The sequence below is a fragment of the Triturus cristatus genome, chromosome 12 (assembly GCF_964204655.1).
Source record: "Triturus cristatus chromosome 12, aTriCri1.1, whole genome shotgun sequence".
Classification (NCBI taxonomy): Eukaryota; Metazoa; Chordata; class Amphibia; order Caudata; family Salamandridae; genus Triturus; species Triturus cristatus.
Window position 1 is genome coordinate 161755560 of NC_140595.1, and position 23205 is coordinate 161778764.

General features: G+C 44.7%; 1 protein-coding gene across 1 annotated transcript in view; it reads left to right on the forward strand.

Annotated features, from left to right (window-relative positions):
• Positions 1-12349: 12349 nt before the first annotated feature.
• Positions 12350-23205, forward strand: part of VANGL2 (VANGL planar cell polarity protein 2) — a 243264-nt gene continuing 232408 nt past the window's right edge. The window contains exon 1 of the mRNA XM_085639978.1: positions 12350-12645. The gene's annotated coding sequence lies outside the window, so the exon portion shown is untranslated. The remainder of the gene's footprint in view (positions 12646-23205) is intronic.

Below are 23205 nucleotides of genomic sequence, written 5' to 3' on the forward strand. Positions count from 1 at the left end.
CTTTCAGAGAACTCGCATAAGCCCCAATTAAGCTCAGCAAACTTTTTGTTGATGACACTTTTTTTTAAAAAAATCTAACGTGTTCCATGACTTTGTTTCATTTTTTTCTTAAAGAAAAAATGCCACCACATTTTATCTTCTTTTCCAGGCACCTCTAAATTCATTCACAGACCATGGTATCAATTTAATAACCAAAATAGGGGGGGGGGGATACATAGATGGCCTGCAGATTATTTTTAGGAAGAGTGCTTTGAATACTTAGGCATGAACTATCGCAAATGGCGAAAGTGCTTAGCATTCTAAGGTTGAAACGTCTACCACAAGGTTTTTGTTTGTCATGGATGGAAAAATATAAGGAAGAATAATTCTTGTTATATCTGTTAGAATGAAAATTCCTTGTTCCCATATTGCATTCAGCGTGCTACATTAGATTAGCAATGTGTGACTAAAGTACATGTAATAATGCTCACTTTACACAACCCGCAGAGTTATCCCGGTGACATGCAAACTTTCGTTAGCCAGTGTGACTCCATTTTGTATTTCGTAATACTTGTTAGACTGTCTCTGCCGTGTTAGGCCTTAGAATTCAGAATAGCTTGCCTCAGCAGAATACTGTATTTCGTTATATTTCTCTTCTATGTCCAAGGCTGCGGCTTGGTTTGCTAACAAGGCAATTATTCTGCTTTTGCATTCCATTGTATACATGTAGCTCTGCTTCCATGTTAGGAGATGCTTAGACTCGGCACAGTGGCCTTGGGTCACTGATAGCAAGCCCATCTGGCAGGTGTTAGCTCATCTCTCTGTGCCTCCATTGTTCGTGTCCGGCTCAGACCAGTACTTTTCCACCTGAGGCGTGGCCGAAGTCTCCTGAAGGGTTTATCATCTATTAGCGAATGTTGGGGAGTCAGTCCCCTCGACAATCATCTTATGGTGATGGTCTAACTGGGCTCCTCTGCAGAGAATAGCAATAAAAACGCAAGTTTCCATTATCTACTGTCTGATCGACTCTTCATTTGGGAAAGCATAGCAGGTGGTCATAAGTACCCGCGTGGCCCTAGAGGGCCCTGTCCTTCAGTTGGTGCCTGAACAGGGACCCCACAAAAGGGCCCCCTCACCCGTAATTGGTTTTGTAGGGGCCGGGGTGGTGTCTGATCAGTCGGGCGGATGGGGGCTCCTCACATACAAGACCGAGCTTGGTTCTCGCAGCTCCCCCGCCCTCCCGATCAGACGGATCTTCGGCTAGTGGCCCTTGGCTGGAGTCCTGAGAAGACAAAACCTTGGAGCTGACCGTTTGGTCTGAAGATTCGGCAGTGGAGAATAACTTGCTTGACCTGTGTACACCAGGTCAGTGATTTGACTCTTGGGAAAATGGCGCCATTCTTGAACGACACGAGCCTGCGGGCTGTGTCCTGGTGCAGTCTCTGACTGACTTGGTTGAACGGCACAAGCCGACGGGCTGTGTCTTGGTACAGTCTTAGGACTATCTTGGTTTTGAATTTGGTGGATTTGCGGACCCTTGGAAAAGACACGGAGTGTTCGTGAATAGTCTGCCAGGCCAACTGGAAATTTGGCCCGCGCTCGAAAAGGTCTGGGACTGTTTACAAACAATCTGCCAGGCCCACTGGAAATTTGGACTGTGCCCAAAAAGGCCTGGGGTAGTGCCTGTCTTATTGAACTTGGTACAGTCTCTGGACTGTAGGGAGCGATTTTTGGATTGGGTTGGTTTGGTCCTTGTATAAACACAAGAAGACCCGACTTACTCCGAACAGTTAACTATATTCATAAGACATGGAGGGAGATTTCAACCATAAAGCTTCCCTCACAGGTCAGGCTCACTGCCAATAGCCTGTTAGTCCAACTGTTCAGTTTTAAAAAAGCTTCAAGAGAAAATTTATCACAAAAAATTGTGACCAATATTAAGAAAAAAGTGTGAGAAAGGACCTCACGTTTCTCACACTTTTTTCTTAATATTGGTCACAATTTTTTGTGGTTACAAATTTTCTCTTGAAGCTTGTACAGAATGTGGTACATTGTTGTTTTTTGTTGAAATTGAACAGTTGGACTAACAGGCTAATGGCAGTGAGCCTGACCTGTGAGGAAAGCTTTATGGTTGAAATCTCCCTCCATGTCTTGTGAATACAGTTAACTGTTCTGAGTAAGTCGGGTCTTCTTGTGTTTATACATTATTGAGTAAGGGGCGACCTGACTGCTTACCCCCGGTGCTCCCTTTTGTGGTTTTGGTTTGGCCCTTGGACAATTTTATTTTTTATTCTTTGCTCATTGTGTTAGTCTGATGCAATCTATGGCTGACTTGTGGTTGAATTGTGGTGTTTGGGTGCTATGAGATGAGTGGACCGGCGCCGATGGTGGTGCTTGTGTAATGCTTGTTTGAGTGAGTTGCGACTGTGCTTTCCGGACAGTGCTCATGGTTCGTGAATGATATTTATCTTTTTTATTTTATTTGTATTACACTTGTGGGCGTTGTTTGCCTGTTAGGGACAGTGTATGTGTCCTATGTAAAAATGCCTTGTTTCAGTAAGTTTGGATTTTTCGAATGCTGATGCTGCTCTAAAAATGCACGGTTGGAGGACAGCCAGCCCGCCCCTGCGGAGGGTACTCTGAATTTTGACATATTTGTCAAACACGGTATTGGCCCTACTATGTTCAGCACATTGTGGCATAAGTATACGAAGGACAATACTGAGCTGCAATATCCACTTACTGGTTCGTTCGATGAACGGAAAATTGATCTATACTCCTTGGAAAAGAAGTGAGGTCCTTTCCCTGAAGAGTCAGTTACCGGACCCGAGAAAAAACACAACTGCGAACTATAAGGAATTGACAGAGGCGGCCTCTTCCACAGTGATCATGTTAGCTGACATAGAGTTATTCTTCGGCTTGTTGGTTCCAGTAGATATATGGAGACAAGTTCATACGCAGGACCATGCACTGGAACTGGGTGGCACATGGGATGAGATCAGAGCACGGGATAAGGAGCGCAAGCCCGGGGAGAAACCGAAGGCAGAGCTATTGGCTCTGCCTGGACGTATTATTGCCTACATGCACTCCCTTATCCAACCGAAGAAAGTGGATTGGGATAAGTTGACCGTGTGTCGTCAGAAGTAGGATGAGAGTGTGTCGGATTTCTTTACCAGATTTGAAGGGGTGTTCCTAGATTTCAGTGGTCAGGATTTGTCAAAGGAAGGTGGTGTTCGCTTGTTTGTGAACAGGTTTGTTACTAATTTACTTCCCGAGATTGCTGCTCGACTGCAGGCCTCGTAGAGTACTTGGACCACATCCTCTCCATCAGTCATATTAACTATGGCTCAGTATTACGAGCATAGAGAGAATGAGGACAAGGAAAGAGTGGAGAAGAAGACGAAGGATTTGAAAATGAGAGTGTTGATGCAGCAGGTTGCAAGAGGAGGTGGTAGAGGACGTGGTTGGGGGCCAGGTCCACGTGGCCCCAGGTCCAATAGGGGTGGCGCATCAAGTACGCCTGTGGTACTCAATCAATATGTACACTGTAAAAAGGAGAGACATTGGCGGAATGAGTGTCCGGAGTTGTTGCAAAGAGGCGGGGCTCCTAGAGGTAGAGAGTTTGGAGGAAGGGGACGTGGAAGAGGCGGCCGAGGTGAGACGCAGTAAGAGAACATGATTAACAATAGGCAGAGCGGGAACTATTTTGACCACCCTCGAAGCCGACAGTACTAACATGACAATTATGACATGGACGAAGTGACATGGTTGTCTCACAGCTAGGACAGCCAGGGGCAGGGCACGGGACCAGTTTCGGTGTCTGTAGATCAGCGTGGACCATATGTTACTGTGGATTTACAAGGCTCCACCTGAGAAATTCCTAGTCCATACAGGGGCTATGAATAGCTCTGTTTCCCGTTCACTGGTCCCGGGGGCAGCTCTGTCTGGCCAAAATAATATTTCGGTAGGTTTCTGAGGCGTGCCAGTCATTAGCCCCATTTCTAAGCCTCTTGCTCTGACTATTGGTCCTTTTACAGTCGACTCACCATCCCTACTGACTTCGAATTGTGGAGAGAACTTACTGGGACGGGACTTGTTAAAAAGGTTACATGTGACAATATATTGCTCCCCAGATGGTGTTCACATGACTGTAGGCCCCTGAGTTGCCCATCCTAAGCAGTGCTTTGCAAAAGATGACGCCCACCCTCCCGAGTTCCATGACGTGCCACGCTCAGTGTGGGCTACTGGTGATACAGATGTTGGGCTGCTTCAGATACCCCCTGTTTCTATACAGGTGAAAAATAATGCCAGGTTGCCCCAAACTCCCCAGTACAAGATATCCCAGGCAGGAGAACAGGCTTTATTGCAAATAATTCAGGATTTGATTAAGTCTGGGGTGGTTGAGGAGACAACAGCAAATATGTGCAATGGCCCCATCCTTCCTATTCTTAAAAAGGCCCTTTGGAATGTCCAGACGCTACACCTCATGTTTACCGTTTTGTGATAGATTTATGAGCGGTAAACAAAATTGTGGTTCCCCAATACCCTGTGGTGTCCGACATCACAGCGATTTTGACTATGATTCCTCCGAATGCTACATTTTTCTCAGTCATTGACTTAAAAAATGCTTTCTTTAGCATTCCCCTCCATCCCGATAGCCGTCATCTTTTTGGATTTGCAATAGCCGGTCAGAGCTTTAGATTCTGTTGTGCTCCACAAGGCTATACGGAAAGCCCTAGTATTTACAGCCAGGCTTTAAAAACACAATTGGATGCACTGGAACTTCCATCTGCTACAATATGTCGATGACATTCTGGTGGCCTCAGACACTGAACAGGGCTGTAAAGAGGCCACAGTGAAAATACTGCTCCATTTGGCACATCATGGACACATGGTGTACCTATCGAAGTTTCAGTATTGTCGTTAGGAGGTCACCTACTTAGATCACCTACTGTCGAAGGAGGGTTGCAGACTAACACCAGAACGCGTAGCTGCCATAACTAACATGTCCATCCCTAAGACCCAACACAAGGTACGCGCATTCCTGGGGATAATTTCGTATTGCCGGCAATGGATCCCTAACTTCTCCCTACTAACGAAACCCCTTCTTTACCTTACCACCAAAGATGTGCATGAGCCTTTGCCTTGGACACCTGCATGCCAACAAGCGTTTGAACAATTAAAAAGTGCACTTTGCTCTGCTCCTGTGCTTGGTACTTCTGACTACCAAAAGCCTTTTGTGCTCTATGTACACGAGGCTGACGGTTGCACGCTTTCTGTACTAACACAGGGTTTCGGTGGTAAGCAGAGACCCTGCGCCTACTTTTCAGCCATTTTGGATAATGTCACCAGAGTGCTTCCGAGCGATCTGAGTGCTGCGGAGGCGGCAGCGGGATCGATCAGACAATCGGCAGGGCTCTCCTTGATACTGACCTCACAGTGATGGTACCTCACGCTGTGGACACGCTATTGAACAAGACGAAGACACAGCACCTCACCAGGGCACGTCTTACTGGATATGAGCTGACTCTATTTGCTCCACACATTACCATAAAAAGATGCACCACTTTGAATCCAGCCACGTTACTACCCCTCCCTTCGGAAGGAGAGGACAATGATGTCCATGATTGTCTGTTTCGAACAGAAGAAGAAACAAAGGGACAGGTAGACCTGACTGATGTGCCCTTATCTGACCCCCAAGGGGAACTATATGTCGAAGGCTCTTGTTTCAAACTGCCGGATGGCACTACTACTGCAGCCTATGGAATCACCATACTACATACTGTAGTGGAGCAATCCCGTGTCCCATATCAGTCGGCCCAAGCTGCAGAATTGGTCGCTCTCCTAAGGGCTTCTGAATTGAGTGAAGGACTGGCTGTTAATGTCTACACTGACAGCCAGTATGCCTTCGGTGTAGCACCCAATTTTGGGCGCCTCTGGGCAGAGAGGGGTTCCTGACATCTCATGGGCAGAAAATACAACTTGGACCCGTAATACTCCCATTGTTATCATCACTGAAACTCCCAGACAAACTGGCTATGATAAAATGCAGCGCACATAAAGCTGTTGTGGACAATGTGGGGAGGGGGAATGCATTTGCGGACCAGACAGCAAGGTCAAAGATGAGTAAAATGTTTGTGGCAGGTCCTGCTAGGTGGGTCCCAGACAACGGGAAGTTTGAGAACACTGTGGAAAGTGTAAGAGAAATACAAAGAGAGGCGACTGCAGATGAATTGGCAATGTGGGAGGAGAGAACAGGACGCTTAGACGAGGACAGGTGTTGGACTGATTTGTCAGGCAAACAAAGGTGGTTGTTGCCGAACGCATACATTTTTCCTGTAGTCACCATGGCCCATGGCCCGGTGCATATTACTGCTAAAGGTATTTGTAAGTTGTTAGACCCAGTATGGCTGAATGACAACATCTCTAAAGTTGCAGCACACTTGGTGAGACACTGTATCATTTGTCTCAAGCATAATCCTGGAAAAGGCACCCCTTCACCTGCTGGTAATTCTGCACCACTTTCCTTCCCTTTCGAAGTTCTCCAGATGGATTTCATCGAAATGGAACAAGTGAATAACTTGAAGTATGTACTAGTGGTAGTTTGTACATTCAGTAAGTGGGTTGAGGCCTACCCAACTAAAGAGAATACCGCTCTAGCAACAGCAAAAGCACTTCTAAAGAAGTACTTCCCGCGCTACAGATTGCCATGTGTGATCTGGAGTGACAATGGGAGCCACTTCAATGCTAAGGTCATTCATTTGGTGTGCAAGGGCTTGCAAATTACTCAAAAATGTCATGCAGCAAACCATCCTCAATCAGCCGGCCTTGTTGTGAAGTATAATGGCATTCTCAAACTGAAAATAGCAAAAATACATGAAAGCACAGGATTGCAATGGCCAGATGCGTTGCCCCTAGCATTGATGTCTGCAAGGGTGACTGCACATTCTAGGACTGGATTATCACCCTACAAGGTGGTCTTTTGGTGCCCTGCCAATGTGTGGGGTGTCCCAAGACCCAAGCGTTTTTTCTGAAATTGAATATCTTCTTTTGATTGACTATTTGTATGCCTTGTCTAAAGACTTGTGTTTTGTCCACCAACAGATAGCTTCTGCCCTCCAACCATTGCCAGAGGGTTCCGGACATCGGATTCAGCCTGGAGATTTCATTCTTATTCGCCAGTTTCAGCACAAATCCTCCTTGGAGCCATGGTGGAGAGGCCCCACCCAGGTGCTCCTGGCCACTCTAACAGCTGTGAAGGTGGATGACCGGAAGCACTGTGTGCATGCTTCGCATGTGAAGAGGGTGCCTCTCCTGCTTCCATATGATTCCTGGGTGAAGGACGGGATCGCTGACCAGGAAGGGCAGCTGGTCCGCCGCTTCGTTCCCATTTCCGACGCTCGGCTGAGAGGGGCGCGGAACAATGAGGAGAGTGACGAGGCTTTGTTCGAGGCGATCCCCCCTGAGATAAGGGCCGCCCCGGATACCCCAGCTCCTGAATGACAAGCACCTGAGTCTCGATCCCCAGCTGAGAGTGAGCTCCTACCTTTGTTTGCTGATGAGGAAGTGCCTGGACACACAAGATACAATTTGCGGCCCCGACAGGAGGACGGTGCACCAGCACGGCAACACAGGGGTTAGGGATGGACTTGAGCTTAGGGTGCAGGTGCCGTGCCTCTGACGCCTGTTTTAGATTAGAGTGAAGAACACTGGTGCACTGCCTTGGACACTGGACAGGATCATTGAGGGTATGAACTGGAGGGAGATTGCCCTATCCTGAAAGAAGAAGGATTGTTTCTAGTAAGGACCGCACCTGACCAACGTCAACTAACCTAGACTTTAATATCCGAGTTTACTCCTCTCTCTTGACATTCAAGGATAGTTGGCTACCGGACTGTGTTAACCACCTTATATTCCATGCTGTATTTTTTTAGCCCTGGTTTTGCTTCCTTACTGCCTACTATGTAATGCAATTTCCGTCTGTTTTTCTGTACAGTATGTATGTAAAGCGCTCTGATACCTACGGGTCAAGCTAGCGCTATATAAAACTTTAAAAAAATATATATATATGTTTTTAATCGGTTGCCATTGTGCAGCTCCACCGTCGCAAAGACAACGTTTGATGAACGATAGGAGCCTGCCTGTGAGGCTCATAACGGACACAGGAAAGAAGAATACCCCTTTGGCTGTTTGTATAGTGGATCCAATTCCTTAAGTTTTTTTTTATGTACCCGTTTGGTTGTGCAATAATGAGAGAGGGGCAGCCTCTAGTGGCTTCTCCAATACAGCAGAATGGCCCTGGGTGGTCTAGTTGGTCTACTGGAAGTAGGATTGTGGTAGTGATGTTTATTCTCTTGGTGATGATAACACTGTTCGGGGTAGTCTGGTACTTAGAGGAACAACACCCTGTACAGGAACTAGCTAGGAACTACCCCGTTTCCCGCTGAGGACTCATTTATTAAATTGGCTCCGCATAAGGAAAGACATAAACAGTCTTATACCAGAATGCATTCATCCAGATGCTCCATCAGGTACACAGCACCACTAACACCACAAAGTACTGGGTGTGTGGGCTACTCCCTTCAGTCATGCATAAAAATGATTTATTAGTGTCATTGCCCTTATCATATTTAGGTAGCTGTGAGGCCTGGCTTCAACTGCTCTCTATGGTATATGTGCATTACTATGCGGATGCGATGAAGATGACACAAGCTGATTATGAGGCAGTTCTAGATTATATAGTGGTAGTGCCTGGGACAGATGGAAAGGAGGGTACCCTACATCCTGATGCATGTATGAATGTATTTACAATTCATGAGAACATCACTTGGTTACAAAATGAAGTACTAGACTTCCAGGGATTTAATGTCACTGAATATTTTTATGTTTCCAGGACCGCAAAATCACTGAAGATAAAGCCATGCCCGTCCCTGTGATAAATGCAACAGCTAGTTTTTGTGTTCAAGGGTCGGGGAATTTTTCAGTAGGGCAGAGTCATTGTAATTATACCTATCGGTTGAATATTACCAGTAGTCCGCCCTTGCTGACACCCCAGAACGTATATTTCATCTGTGGGGTGCAAGCTTACACCTGGCTTCCTAGGGGGTGGTCTGGTCGGTTTTATCTCTCCTTCCCCCTGCCTCCTGTTTACATTGCACCGTCCATCTATCATAGAGATCACAAATTGTATCGCAGGGACCTTCACGTGCATCGAGTTAGGAGAGTTGTTGATCTGGATGATATTGATCAAACTGATACCTTCTTGCAAAAATGTACTGATATAATGAAGGGTATTGTACCGATCTGGGGTCCCATGTTCAATAGCCGCAACATTCGCCGCCTTGCAAGAGTGGTTGAGGGGGTCAATAATACTACTGCAGGCATATTAACAAATATTACAGTTGGGCTCCAGGCTACGAGACTTGTCTCGCTTCAAAATAGAATGGTTTTAGATGTTATCTTAGCCGATCGGGGTGGAGCCTGTCGCATCATAGGGAGCAGTTGCTGTGTGTACATACCTGATAGTGCCCCGACTGTCTATTCTGCCATACAGAAACTACACAACATTGCCTCAGAAATACATGAGGACAATGGCTCATGGTCTCTCACGTGATGGCTCTGGGGTTTCTTAGCATCCTGGGGTTGGAAGATTCTGCTTGTCTTGATAGGTATTGCAGGAATAATATTTACTTGTTGCCTGTGTATTCACTGTCTCCCGGTATGCTGCACTTACTGTGTTACTAAGCTTACACCAACTCCTAGATTTTCTGCTCACAATAATAAAGTCTCCAACATGATGTCGCAAGAGGATCAGTCAATTATGCTCATTGATGAAGGCCTGTTTGATTACTGAAATGCTCGCCTTTGCTCCTATTTTGCTTTGATCAATAGATGATTATGTACTCTTGTGCTTTGCGGGATAAAGTGTTACAGAAAATAGTCATGCATGTTTGTGTCACTGATAGCTATTTAAGACTTCCGGAGTCAGGAACCAAATTCTACAATTTGGGAAGTGAATGCCATACTAATGTGTGATCCCCTGCAGAACATTTTGGTGTATGTGTAGGTAACTACCAGTTTGTTATTTCTTCATCACATGGGAGAGCCGTGCCCTTGTAAACCATGTTGATGTAATCACTGTCAGTTTCTGTCCAAGTAATTTTTAGGGAAATTACTTTTATTTGCCCATTCTGTGAGATATGTAACTAGCCCACTACCTTTTGCACACTACAGAGGATGATGGAAAAGGGGAAATGCATGGCCTCCTTTTTAGTTCTCTTCTAAGGCAGCATGCATGGGCTGTCCCTTGCAATAGATATTGTATATTACAAAGTGCTTTGAGCCTGCCACTGCTTACCATTTGTTGGCTTCATTGTCACTCTTATTTGGTGTCTAATTGGCCAGCTTGTGTCAGCTTCTTTTCTTCTTCTTTTGTGTGGAGCATGGACCAAGTACTGATTGCATCATCTTGATTAGTGTCCTCTACTGCTTGAGCTGTGATTGAGACACTAGTTTTAGTTCTTCTTCCATTGTCGTCCTTGTTCGTGTTGCTTCTTTCCCCTCCCTCTACCCTTTTCTGTGCTATTCTTCCTCTTCCACCTTCCGTTGTCCATCTTGCTTCCTCTTGTCCCACCACCCTTGTTTATGTTGCTCCTTTTCTGCCCACCTCACCCTTGTCCGTATTGCTTCTTCCCCCTCCCACCACCTTTGTCTGTGCTTTTCTTCCCCTTTCACCTTCCCTTGTTCATCTTGCTTTTTCTCATCCCACCCCCACTTGTCTGTGTTGCTCCTTCTCCGCCCACCCTCACCCTTGTCCGTGTTGCTTTTTCCCCTCCCACCCTCTAGTCGTCTATGTTATCCCTGCCCTCCCGTCATAAGAAAAAAAGGCTATGGCGCGGCCTGTGTTGGCTGCATCCTAGCATTTTTTTTTTTACTTTTAGCCATGCCAAGCTGTACAACAAGGCTATAATATTGGCAAGGTCAGCAGGTCTCACATGGGAAACATCCTTAACCACGAAGGCTTTTCTACGCGTTACGTTTACAACGGTACACTTACTATGTAAATGCCTTTACCACGCGTATGCCTTCCATGACCGTCTTTACCACGCAAGCTGGACTGGAACGTCTTGATCTTTGTCCGGTTCAGTCCTTTTTTAATGTTGGCGAAGAGATGTGTTAAAGGGTAACACTAGAAAAAGGGGGCTTGGGGGGTCTGCCAACAACAATTTCAAAAAATGCGTGCGAAAAAAAAGGGCTTGGGGGAGCCCCCCCCCCAAAAAAGAACATGTTGAAACGTCGGGAAGTGGTGACAATTGGCGTTGTTTTAGAGGAAACGGAATGACGCTTCCTCTTTTCGACGTAGGACGTCACCAAGGAAGAACGAAGAGAGGACATAAAGAGGTAAGGGGAATAAAAGTTTAAAAAATATATATATAGATTGAGGGTAACGGGCAGGGGTAATTATAAGGATTGGGGGTCACGTAAGGGTAAAGGGGAGGGGTATAACCTTTACCAAGAGTATGCCATAACCATGTAAGTATGCGAGGTAAAGGAATATTCGTGGTAAAGGTTGTCCGTGGAAATAGCATTCCGTTGTAACACATGCGTGGTAAAGGCATGCGTTGCAAAGGAATGCGTTGTAACGACATACAACCGTCTCACATAGGCACCATCAATTGGATTTGCCAATGCTTGTTTGTTGTACCAATGAAATATGGTGCCATAGTTGTTTGCGTTCCATTCTCTTAAATTTGAAACATTTGCTTGAAATTACTCAACTTTTCATCTTTGAGACTAAAAATGAGAAGCAGTGTGGTGGTGCACCCTTTTATACTTCCTATGTAGCTAAAACCAGTACTGCTCCTCCATGACTCTGCAGGGCTACGAAGCGCTAATGGTACACATGGAGTAGGTACTTATTCGACTATCCAGAAATATAGCAATACAGTGCCACTGCTGTCTAATTGCCTTTATCAGAGAAAGGAGCTATTGAATTTAGCGAGTCTTAATAACGCGTTATTTTATCACTAAATTCGCTTTCTGGTGCGCGGTTTAGCCGTTGCTAAAAATATTGAGCTGATAAGGTAAATCTCAGTTTTTTTCGCACCGCCATTCAAGAAATATTTTGAAAAGTACCAATTTATAAAGCCTATTTTTCCTTTTTATGTAAGCAAATTGGCTAAACGGAAAAGGTAAACAAAGCAGGCTGGGAACCCAAATATCTCGGTGGCATGCCCTTGCGGTCCCTTCAAACACGAGGGAAAATAGACGAGGAATCTGGGAATGTGATCGCGCTCAGACAATGAGGCAGACCAGAGGGAGGCGGTCGAGGCCCTGGAAGAGCCTTTAATGGATCAACACTTGTGTTCTCACACACAGCCGCGGAGAGGGGGACGGGAGAGGCGCTCCGCTCACAAGCAGGCAGGGACGGAGCCCGAGGGATCTCTTTCTTCATCAGAAAAAGCAGCTCCTGGGGAGCCCCTCATACCCCCTTCTGCTGGCGTGGAGGCCCCCGGACAAGTGGATATTTAATGCCGGTTTGGTGGGAAACAAAAGCAGGAGGCTGGCTTTTTTTGTCTCTTTCTTTTTACAACCACCCTCGCTGCCTTTTCAAACAGAAAGGATCCTCTGGGCGGCGTGGACACGGAGGGGAGCCCCGCCGGAGCGGTGAGTGTGGGGTTGGGGGCTCTCGGACGCTTTTGCTCCGTTTCCGTCGGATGTTGCGGAAATGCCCGTAAGGGTCGTGGGTGTGGTGCGGGAGTCCGCAGTGTGCGGAGCTGAATGAATGGGGTGAGGGACCGGAGCACACACTAGGGAGGGAGGGATTGTTTAATGGAGGAAGATGGTGCAGCGAGAGAGGCTGCCTGCACGCCGGGCTTCTTCAGAAGCCGGTGGGTCGAGCGGGAGGGTTCGTTGATTTCATTTGTTTCAATGTTTTTATGTGTTTTCGCCGGTTCGAGAAGGCGCCGCTTGTACGAGGGCCTCAGAAGCCTGGGACTTTCCTAGGAATTCTGACTGGCTAAGGGGTGCTCCGGGCCGGCCGGGCTGGTCGCGTGAGGCCCGGTGAGGACGGAGAAGCTCGGAATTGGCTTATGTTACACAGGTGGGGAGTGAAAGCAATGGCGAATCGGTAGAAGAAAAGTCACTGCTATTTTAGCGTTTTAAGGGTATTGTTTTTTTTATCGGGGTGTGTGTGTTTTGGTTTAATTATATCCACACGGTCTTTAGGTCTCATTGTTTAGGGATGTTTTCAGGCGTCTGTGTTTGTATTTACATAATGAATTGGCTATCTAAAATGCATGTTTATTCAATGACTTTTCTGCAACGGAATGCATCTTAATTGAAATACCCTCACTCTGTTTTTTTTTTCATTCTTGCAATTATTAAAGGCCGATAGTTGTAAGGATTTTTTTTTTTTTAGACCATCCAAATATTATTTTTTAGCTTTTATAATGTGTCCTACGGTAGACAAAACACATCAGATCGCTTTGCACTGGTACCTTACATGTTATTTCTGCATATTTGCGTCTATGCGTTTGTGTGACAATAGCAATTAGGTCTGGATTATTGTGCAATTATATATTTCCTTGTATTGTTCTGTCGGCGTATATGAACCAATCTCGGACCAACTTGCACATCTGGAGAAACTATGCCCTGATGTTTAATATAATGTGTACTTTGCCAATACCTGTGTATAGTAGATCGTACATCAATATGTTTATTGACGGACTGTGCGACAAATACATCAATTGAATGCAATGACATCCTTCGCACGAATAAGGGTTTTAGATCCGGTCTAAAAATTCAGGTCCCGACCCTATTCCATTGGCGCAGTATTTTTAATGGTGTTTAGTTAGTAAGACTGAAGAAGTTGCCACAGTCATATTATATCCCTCCCCAGTCCATCACCAAGGGCACAAAACAAAGCTCCTCTCCTCCATTGCAGCCTTACCGAACACACACGGTTAACTCTAGGACTCTCGCCCAGCCCTGAGTTTCAAACATGGTCTAATACCCACAATGCATTGTGCCCTGGTCCCCGGTTTCAGTTCTTAGTGACTCGTATCTAACCAATGATCGTAGGCCGGTGGGCATAACATGCTCTCAGTTATAGCACCGGGCCTTCCTTGACTGTTGTCTGTTCTATAGATACTGAAGCAAATATTCCAATATGGATCAGCAGCTCACTTTAAGTGTAAATCATCTAAATGTCAAATCCCGACTTTTTCTGGTGTAGCAGCAGCAGTCTTATCACTCTCTTGGCTGATCTAAGAACTCTTATCAACTCTTCTCTTCTTAAAGTTTGCCTTTCCAGATTTGTTTCTTAACTAGACTCCAATACCAAATTCAACAGCTGTCATTTGCAGATTTCACGGTATTCTTAACCCAATGCGTTACCCATCATGCATTACCCATAATGCTTCAATGTCTCTTACTTGAGCCCTCTTTTCAAACAGGATTCCTTGGCGTGTGCTGTATTGACATCCCTTTTTCGCATTAGCGCTATAGAAATTCGTTACATTGGAGTCAGATCACCTCCCCTAGTGCATGCGAAAGACAACCTAGGCCTGAACCTGTAAGCTCGTGGGGGATGGGCGTACAATACAAAAGAGCGAGCGTAGCTCTGACAAGCACATTACCCACAGAAAACATGTGAGCGCTATATATATTTGCGGTTCATCCCGTTTTGTGGTCCTGTGATATCGTCGTGGAGGTCTGGTGAAACAAAGAGGCGGAATGCGAACGTGTTTTAATTGTCACCCCAAAAATTGCTTGTAACCTATTACTTGGCATTTCCCCCTTTACCTAGGACTCTCCGTCCTGTCATGGTAATCACCTGCCTTCAACATCGAATAGAAACGGCAGGAGAGCGATGTGAATAACTCTGTAAAAATAAGTTATGGCTGTATTGTAGCATTTATATTGCGCGTTTTACTCTGTGTGACACCGAAGCTACCCGCAGACAGGAAGCGGCTTCCAACCCTAGCGGTGTGTGTGGCTGGAAGGGTGTTACTTTTGATTGGGCCTAAGAGAGAAGTGTTTTCATGTCGTGCGTAAAGACCACCAAGGTGTGGTTATTGTACATTAATACATTATGTACAAGTACTTGTTATTTATTATTATTATTCTGATTTCCCCAAGGGGTACATGCCCTGGAAGGATGAGAGCACAAGTCTACCATTTGATTCTAGATGTACAACTCGTGGCTACGACTCTAGAGATATGTTTTCACTTTCCGGCATTCTATTACAAAGTGTTCATTGACTCCAAGCGCAAGTTTTTGACTTTGCCAATTTTAGATGGATGATGGGTTGAAGAGGCTTTCTGGGCAGGATTCGATCCTGTGATGTTGAGGCTGCACACAGATTTCAGCATTGGACACTTTGCATGTTGAACTAGCTTGCTGGCTTCCCAATAGTTAATGATGCCTACAACAGGCGCTTTGAACAGCAGATCTATCTCATCCGTGGGAGGCAGGCTTCTCCTTCTTTGCCATCTAGCACAGTCCTTCCCTTGACTTACAGTTCTCATATCTTAAAATGCAAACTCGGAGGCATTTTGCCTTACCAAGCAGTTGAAGTGATAACTCACACAAGAGGTATTGAATGCCTCCTTCTTTCCTCTCTCTAAAAAAAAAAATATGTTAATAAACAATACTACTTCTGCAAATGGAATCCATCTGTACTCGACGAGGTGGTCTTGTAGAACTGTTTTTTTTTTCTCGTGTCAGTTCTCATAAGTAGGGGAGGTGGGGCTTAAAAAATGGACAGCCCTCTAATTAATCCTCAGTACCTGAAAACGCCTATTACAATGCGCCTTGCATCGGGTGCCTTGTAGTTTTGACTGAACTTTCTCTACTGCAGTTGTGTGTCCCTTGAGTGTTTGGAGCCGCCCACGTGACTCCAGGTTCTCAGCAGCGCTGCTCCTCTCTGGTGGGGCCGCTTGCAGACGACTGCACCCAGACGCCGCACGGGGGTGTATTGCTCGCTCCGCCCCTCCCCAGGCCTCGCCATAATTAATGAAAGCTGCAAGCGCGCTTGAGACTTGAAATGATTCAATTATCTCGACCCCGAAGGGTGATGTGAGGACGAAAGCCGCTTTCTGGTTGCTTTGCATAATATCCTTTTACCCGAAGCCCCTCCTTTTAAAATAAACACATGCTGAATGTTCTTTGCGCCAAAATGCTTTTGTGAGCCCAAAAGTCGTTGCCTTCTCTGCTGTATCTAGGGCCTTCAAAATATTTTTTTGTAAAGCTTTAAAAAAAAAAATCGCTTGTGCTGCCAAGTCCAAGACAGCCTTCACCGTCTTCGAGAGGCTCGCAAAGTTACTCCTCTCTGGAATAGTAAAGCTGGAGAATCGCAAGTCTACAAGCAAAGCGAAAGGATTAGCTCCGGTTCTTCTTAGTTGAGGTGACAACCACATCGTTTTGCCCTGTGGGTTCAAGTTTCGGACTTAAATATTAATGTGAAACCTTTCCATTAAATAATTGGTTTAACATCCACATATTGGTGCATGTGGCAACATCGTGTCTTAAAACCGATCCTCATTCCTCTGGCAACCAGTGAAGACTGAAGTATGTAGGATGCTTGATTCCGGTCCAGGGAAGACATGGCTTGGCAGTTCGGGCTGGACTGTTCCCATGAGGCACAGGGTCAAGACTGATTTGCATATGGCCATGTCTGAACTGGGGTGGCGTGGTGAGCAAAATAACGATGGATTAAACCCAGATCTATGACTGGGGGTGAATGTTTTGCCAATGTGCAACATTCCGTCCATCATCTTGTGTGTTGGGCAGCTGACATATACTACTATCCGGATGTTTTAGTTAGAATTTTATCAAGAGCTCCTGCGGATTAAATGTAGTTGTTCCAGTGATGATTGATTTACAGAGTTGAATTTTCAGCCATAGTTGTTTTGGAACTGGTAGAACAGTGGACCTGACCTGCCCTCTTCATATTGAATGTAGTTGTTGATGCTTTATTTGTTTTTGTGCTTCTGCCAGCAGAATCTCCTTGCTTCTCCTAACCACCCCCTCGTCTCATGCCCGCTTAGGTGTCATTGCAATTGGCATCCTCCTTGGCAGTCTCCGCCGAAATAGCAAGCATGAAGTTTGATGTGTAATCTGCTCTCCTCTTGGGCAGACTTTGGGCACAGAAGCTTGCATTAATGCTTTTGAGTGCAAGTTTTCACCCCAAGTGACCAGAGGTCCTTAATTTTGTGCTGTTTCAGACATTCTTCTCTTTGTGGTGAAACCCTGTATCCCACTACACCTGGATGCACCGTTCTTATTTATTTATTTCTTTTTCATTAAAGGGGTTTAATATCCCTGTCCGGCACCACTGGTTCATAATCATTGAAGTGTCCACATCGATCTTCGTAAAAGACCCTGAAGTCAAATTTGTATTGGATCTTGATTTGCTTTGCTGCAAGTAAAGTCGCATGAATAACGGCTAGTTCAAACAGGTCTTTACTGCCTACGGTTGTTGTAGATGTTGTCAGTTAGAAAGCAAGGCTTGTACATGTGAGCCTGATGTTTATTTTCATTTATTGTAACCAACGAGAGAGATTATATTGTGTGCCACAGTGACTGAGATTTTATTTTTTGGGTTGGGGAATAAATGCTTACATGTATGTATTTGGCTAAACAAGACATATTCCATTTAGGTTTGCTACTAGAACAGAGAATACATGCCCTATGTCAAACCTCCCCTCAGAGATGGACAAAATGTTCCTACTGTTTCAAAGGTGTTAACTCTTCCCTAAAAAAGAGGCCCTTTAACTGTGTGTTTGGTGATAGAAGAAGAGCAAGCCAATAAGGTGGCTTTATCCCCCTCAAAGACGATGAGCCCCGCTCCCATGTCTTCTGTTAAAATTGACAGGTTGCAAAGGAGCGGCTGGACCTATGGTTCAGTGAGCAGGAGGACAGGGTAGGCTCATGTTACGCACCGTCACGTTAGGAGCAGTTCACCTGGTAAGCCTTGAGTACCATCTATAACGTTTTCAACTTGACCCCTTGATTCTGCTGGTTGTCAATGGAGTGGTTTAAGGATGGGTGTAACGTGGTGTTTTTCCAGACTTGAGATATTGCAGCACTTTTTACACATTGTATATTTTTGGTTCATGATTTTCGGTGGTCTGTGTAAAATCCCTTGGTCGCACCCAGGCGCTTGGTGAGCAGTTATCAAGTTGGGCACGGCTTTTCTTTATTTGGGAGGAAAGGATGCATCTTTCTGAGCATTTGTATGGGGTAATTCATGATTTTAGGTCGCACACAGTCTACGTGTACATGCTCGTCAAGGAAGAGATCCAAGTCAAACAGGAAGCCTGTGTCTTTTTTTGCTTTTTGAATTAAGATGAGGGTAGATTTCGAGGGATTTGTGTGACCTAAATGGCAGTGCTTGTGATATCAACTGTTATCAGTGCTTTAATTCTGGCAACAATCGGAACTAGGCCGCTCCTTGTCTTCATCCACACATAAGTCCGGCTTAGTGGAGGTCGGACAGGTAGGCAGCTCTACTTTGCAGCCGAATGTGGGCTCGGGGATATGTAGTAGCTGAAAATTACTGGGATTGTACAGAATCCCAGGCTGACACAGACGGTCCTTTTTCACTGCGACTTTTTTGATCCTCTTATGTTTTGGATAAAAGAATTACCCAATTATAGCTTACAGCGTTGCCAGTCAGGAACGTCATTTTAATTCCCACACTACTGCACTCCTCCACTGTTTAGTAAGTTTAACTGAACTAGACACGCTGAGCCTAATGCCGACGAATTATGCTTATTGATGCCGAAGCTGTTCCTGTTGTGGGACAAGGCCTAGGGCTGCTTCTTCTCAGACACAGGGTATCTTGTGGGGTCCAAAAATGGATGCCTCATTATGGAACCCTTCAACCCAGCTATAAACGTGTGGTGTAGAACTTCACTGACCCTCCCATTTTGGCTTCATGTTATGAATGTCTCTGAGAGCACCCTATGTTCTTCACTGTTGATCATTTTTGTCATGTTCTTTTTATCCTCCAACTGCATGCTCAAATCATGGCCTTTGAAGTCAAAGCTGAAGTGATGGCAGTTTCACATTCTTTTTTAAGATCTTTTGAGACGCTGGAAAATTATTAGTGAAACTTCAACATTTGGAAGCTGAACTTTTACTAATAATTTTCCAGTTTCTCAAATTACGATCTTATAAAGAATTAAAAAAAAAAAAAACGAAACTGGGATCGAAAAAGATCAGTCTTGTGTATGGCCTTAGCCACTCTGGAGAGGAATGAGATGGGGTTCCTTGGGGTGTTTGTACCTCTGAAGCTGTCTTCCTCTTGACGAGGAACTTCCGGAAGTAAGAGCTAAGTAAAGCTACTACTACAATCCTGGTATTCATTTCTTGTCCTCCGTTTGTAAGTGATTCTTCTAATGTAGACCCCTGATAATTCATTTAATAAAATCATATAACGAATGTCCTCTGCCTTAGTCAATCATTTAACGAATTTCATCAGCACCTCATACTTGAGGTTCAAATGACTGCACTCTGGACAAGTTCAGTCTTTGGGCATTTCCTTGGGTTCAGGATATTCTGAAGTATCTGGCTCTAGACTCCATGAGATTTGCCTCCATGTTTGTTTCATCTGAAGAGTTGTTGAGGGATGAGGTTTGATGGTGTTGACTGCAGGTTTCTTAGGGTGCATAGTGGAAGACCAGTAACTACAGGTATTGTAGGCTGATGTCCCAATCAACCATATTCATGCATAGCACGGAGGCGTTTGAAGTTTATTGTTGGATCTGCCGGGAGCCAGAAAAGTATTCTCAGGGCTGGCTTTCTTTGGTTGTGCGGCAGCAGGTTCATGGACCTTCTTGACTCTTGTGACTGGATCCGTTGGAGACTTTCAATGAGTTTGTTAGAGACCCAGAGGACATGATGTAAGTGGGCCATCACACGTGCTCTGTGCCCTCTCTCGTTCGTCATTACATAACGTTTCACCCATGTGCACCAGAAACTGGGCGTTACTTTACCTCCAATCTGAAATGCTGCGTAAACCTGTCCTTTTTATCGTTTATGGTGTGCATGAGCCCATGCACCCGCCACAAAACCCCTGTTCTCTTACTACGCTTCTCTGGGCCGCCACATAGTAGATATCTAGCTAGGCAAATTTCTACTAGCGACAACTGCCTCTGTACTTGGCTTATTTCCACCAGTTTATGTGTATTTACTAATATTGAATTGATGTCAAAATGAAGATTTCAAACAACTTCCTCCATCTTCCTAATATATACACATGCCCTTTGGGCCAGAATAATGAGCATTTTATACAACGCTCTTGTGTAGTGATCAGCTAATTGGAGTTCCAGAGTTGAGGCTCGTCCACCATGATGAAGGTTTTTTTTTCTTACAGACTTCTGTGTGTGTGTGTATATGTGTGTATCTTTTTTTTTTTTTTTTTTCTCCATGACAAGTGCCTCAACAAAAGCCTTGGTGTGGGAGAACTGATAGTAAATGAGCGGTGTTATTTTGTCTGTTCATATAGTATTTTGAAATTGTTCTTTAAGATTTGCATCACAATATCTACCCGCCTTTGTACATATACCTCTGTACCCGATATAGCTTATAAATATCGATTGTTTGGTTGGTCTATAAAGGTTTTATTCATGTGATTGTGATTGTAATCTACTATTATGTATGTTGAGGCAGTACATTATCGTCATTCTCTTTATAGCTTACTTTACTGTTATTGTTGTTACCAGTCATTGTTGCACGTGAGCAGGCAGCTTACACTGTTCTGTGAAATAATAGAGTAAACACTTTGCATCAAGTGTGTTTTATTTTCTTTTACTGGCTATTCCTATTCTTTTTGGTGAAATCTATCTTTTTTATTGTGTGTGAATTGATTTAGCATGTGCTACCAAAGTGGTGTTAAAACAATTGCATAAGGTGGAACAAAGACAGTTTTGTAGTACTTAATATAGCCGGGTCTGGTGGCTCAGTGGACTAATGCCTCCACTGCAGGGGCCTGTGTTCGACCTGATGGTCACAGGTTCAAATCCCGGCGGGTCCACTCAGCCTTTCATCCATCTGAGGTAGATAAAATGAGTACCATTGAGTTGGGTAACAAGAAACATCTGTTATTCAGCGCCACGATACCTCCGGGTGAATGTGCACTTTACAAATACACATGTTATGTTAATAATGCATTATATGACATTACAATGGATTACCTTGTGTGAGCTACTATATTCTCTGATTGTCCATTCTGTGCTTCCACCAAGACTGGGGTTAGCAGGGAGTTTTACTTCTCTTAAGAATACTATTTTACCCTTTATCTTCTGTGTGGTAACATTGTCTTCTATTTTTTAGAGACTACTCCAATGAATCATAAGCATGTGGTACAAGCACATATGTTAAAAGGGCATCTATCTACTTTGAGTATGATCAGCCCTGCTGATCTCTTTATGCTCTTTAGCCTGATTACTAATTACATGCTCGATTCTTAAAGTCCCTTTATTGGACAGATCACAGTCCACCAGGGCTGCCACCTTCTGAAGCAAACCTGTTGTTTCTCTCTCTGCTCCACTTTTCTCTATTTCAGTAACCAGTTACCAGGCTCAATAGTTAGTTCTTCCACCTTCATATCAGACATCCTCCAACTATTATTTAAGAGGTCCACTAGTGTTACTGGTCCGCCTGTTGTGACTTCGAAGCCTACCAGATGTTGCTAACAACATTTTGGGGGCATTCAGAAAGCTTCCCTTGGAATGCATTCTGCCCACTGCTTACCATTGGCTTTGTGGTTTGTAACCCACATTTGCTTGCTTTCTATGTGCTGGCTCTATTTATTTAGGCTGTTCAACTTGACCTAAACCTTTATGTACTGTATTCTTCCACCCGTACTGGATTTCTGTAAACCGACCTTTAAATCTTGTTCTTATCTTGTCTCATTTGCTGTGCAGTCAAAGATAAAGGTGAAATGTCAGGCTCTGTCTTCCAGGGAGCTTGGTGTTTACTTTTCTTTCTCTCACTTCAATGTGAAAGAATTTGTGACAATCATACTGGGTTCGAGGTGGTTTTGAGGAAGTTCACAACATAAACTAAATGTCTGTAATTAACTTTGAAGATATTTCAGAAAATATCAGATTTAGAGTAGTGCAAATGAACCACTTTTTTTTTTTTGTTGTAATTTTGAAGCGTGGTAAGAAATAAAAAACAAATATTTTAATACAACCAAAACCAATTGATAAACTAAGTGATGACATTTCCACACATTATAGTTTGTGGGCTGTATACGTTTATCAGTAAAACTCTGCAGATGTAATAGTCATTTTAATTGAAGATGTGTTGGCTGCGATGGCAGTGTGCTACCACACCATGCATATTCCACTCTACGCCACTCCACATAGTGTCTCTGCACTCTACTCTGCACCACTCCACTACCCGCTATGCCTCTCCTCTTTACACCACTCCGTGCCAATGCACTCTAACCCACACCACTCTATTATGCACCACTGCACTCTTCGCCACTGTGCTCTACATTACTCCACTCTACATTACTCCACTCTATGCCACTCTTCTCTGCAACACTGCACTGTATGCCACGGCACTCTACGCCAATGCACTCTACTCTGTACCACTCCACTTTAGGCCAGTGCACTCAGTCAATCCACTCTATGCCACTCTAATCTACTCTGCGCCACACTAAGCCACTGTATTCTGCAGTGCATCACTCCACTCTGAAACAATCTACGCCACTGCACTCAGTGTCATTACACTCCACTCTAATCTGCGCCACTCCAAATCACTTTACTCAAAACCAATGCACTCTGCACCAATCTACTGTGCACCACTGCACTCCACGCCACTATACTCTACAGCACTTTCCGCCATTGTGGAGTGCAGTGTATTCTGTCACTGTACTACACACTACTGTATTCTACCTTGTCGCTGCACTTTACTCCACGCCACTGCAATCTGTGCCAATGCAGTCTATGCAAATCTACTTACACTGTTGCACTCTACGACAGTTTACTCTGCAAAACTGCATGGACGACACTCCACTCTATGATGCTCTACACCATTATACTTCACTCTATGCCACGCCACTCCATAACGCTCTATTCTACAACACTACTGCACTCTATGACGCTCTCTGCCACACTACGCTGCTCTATTCTGCGACACACTACTCCACTCTGTGCCACTCCACTGTATGACTTTACACCACTCGACTCTAAAACACTGTACTC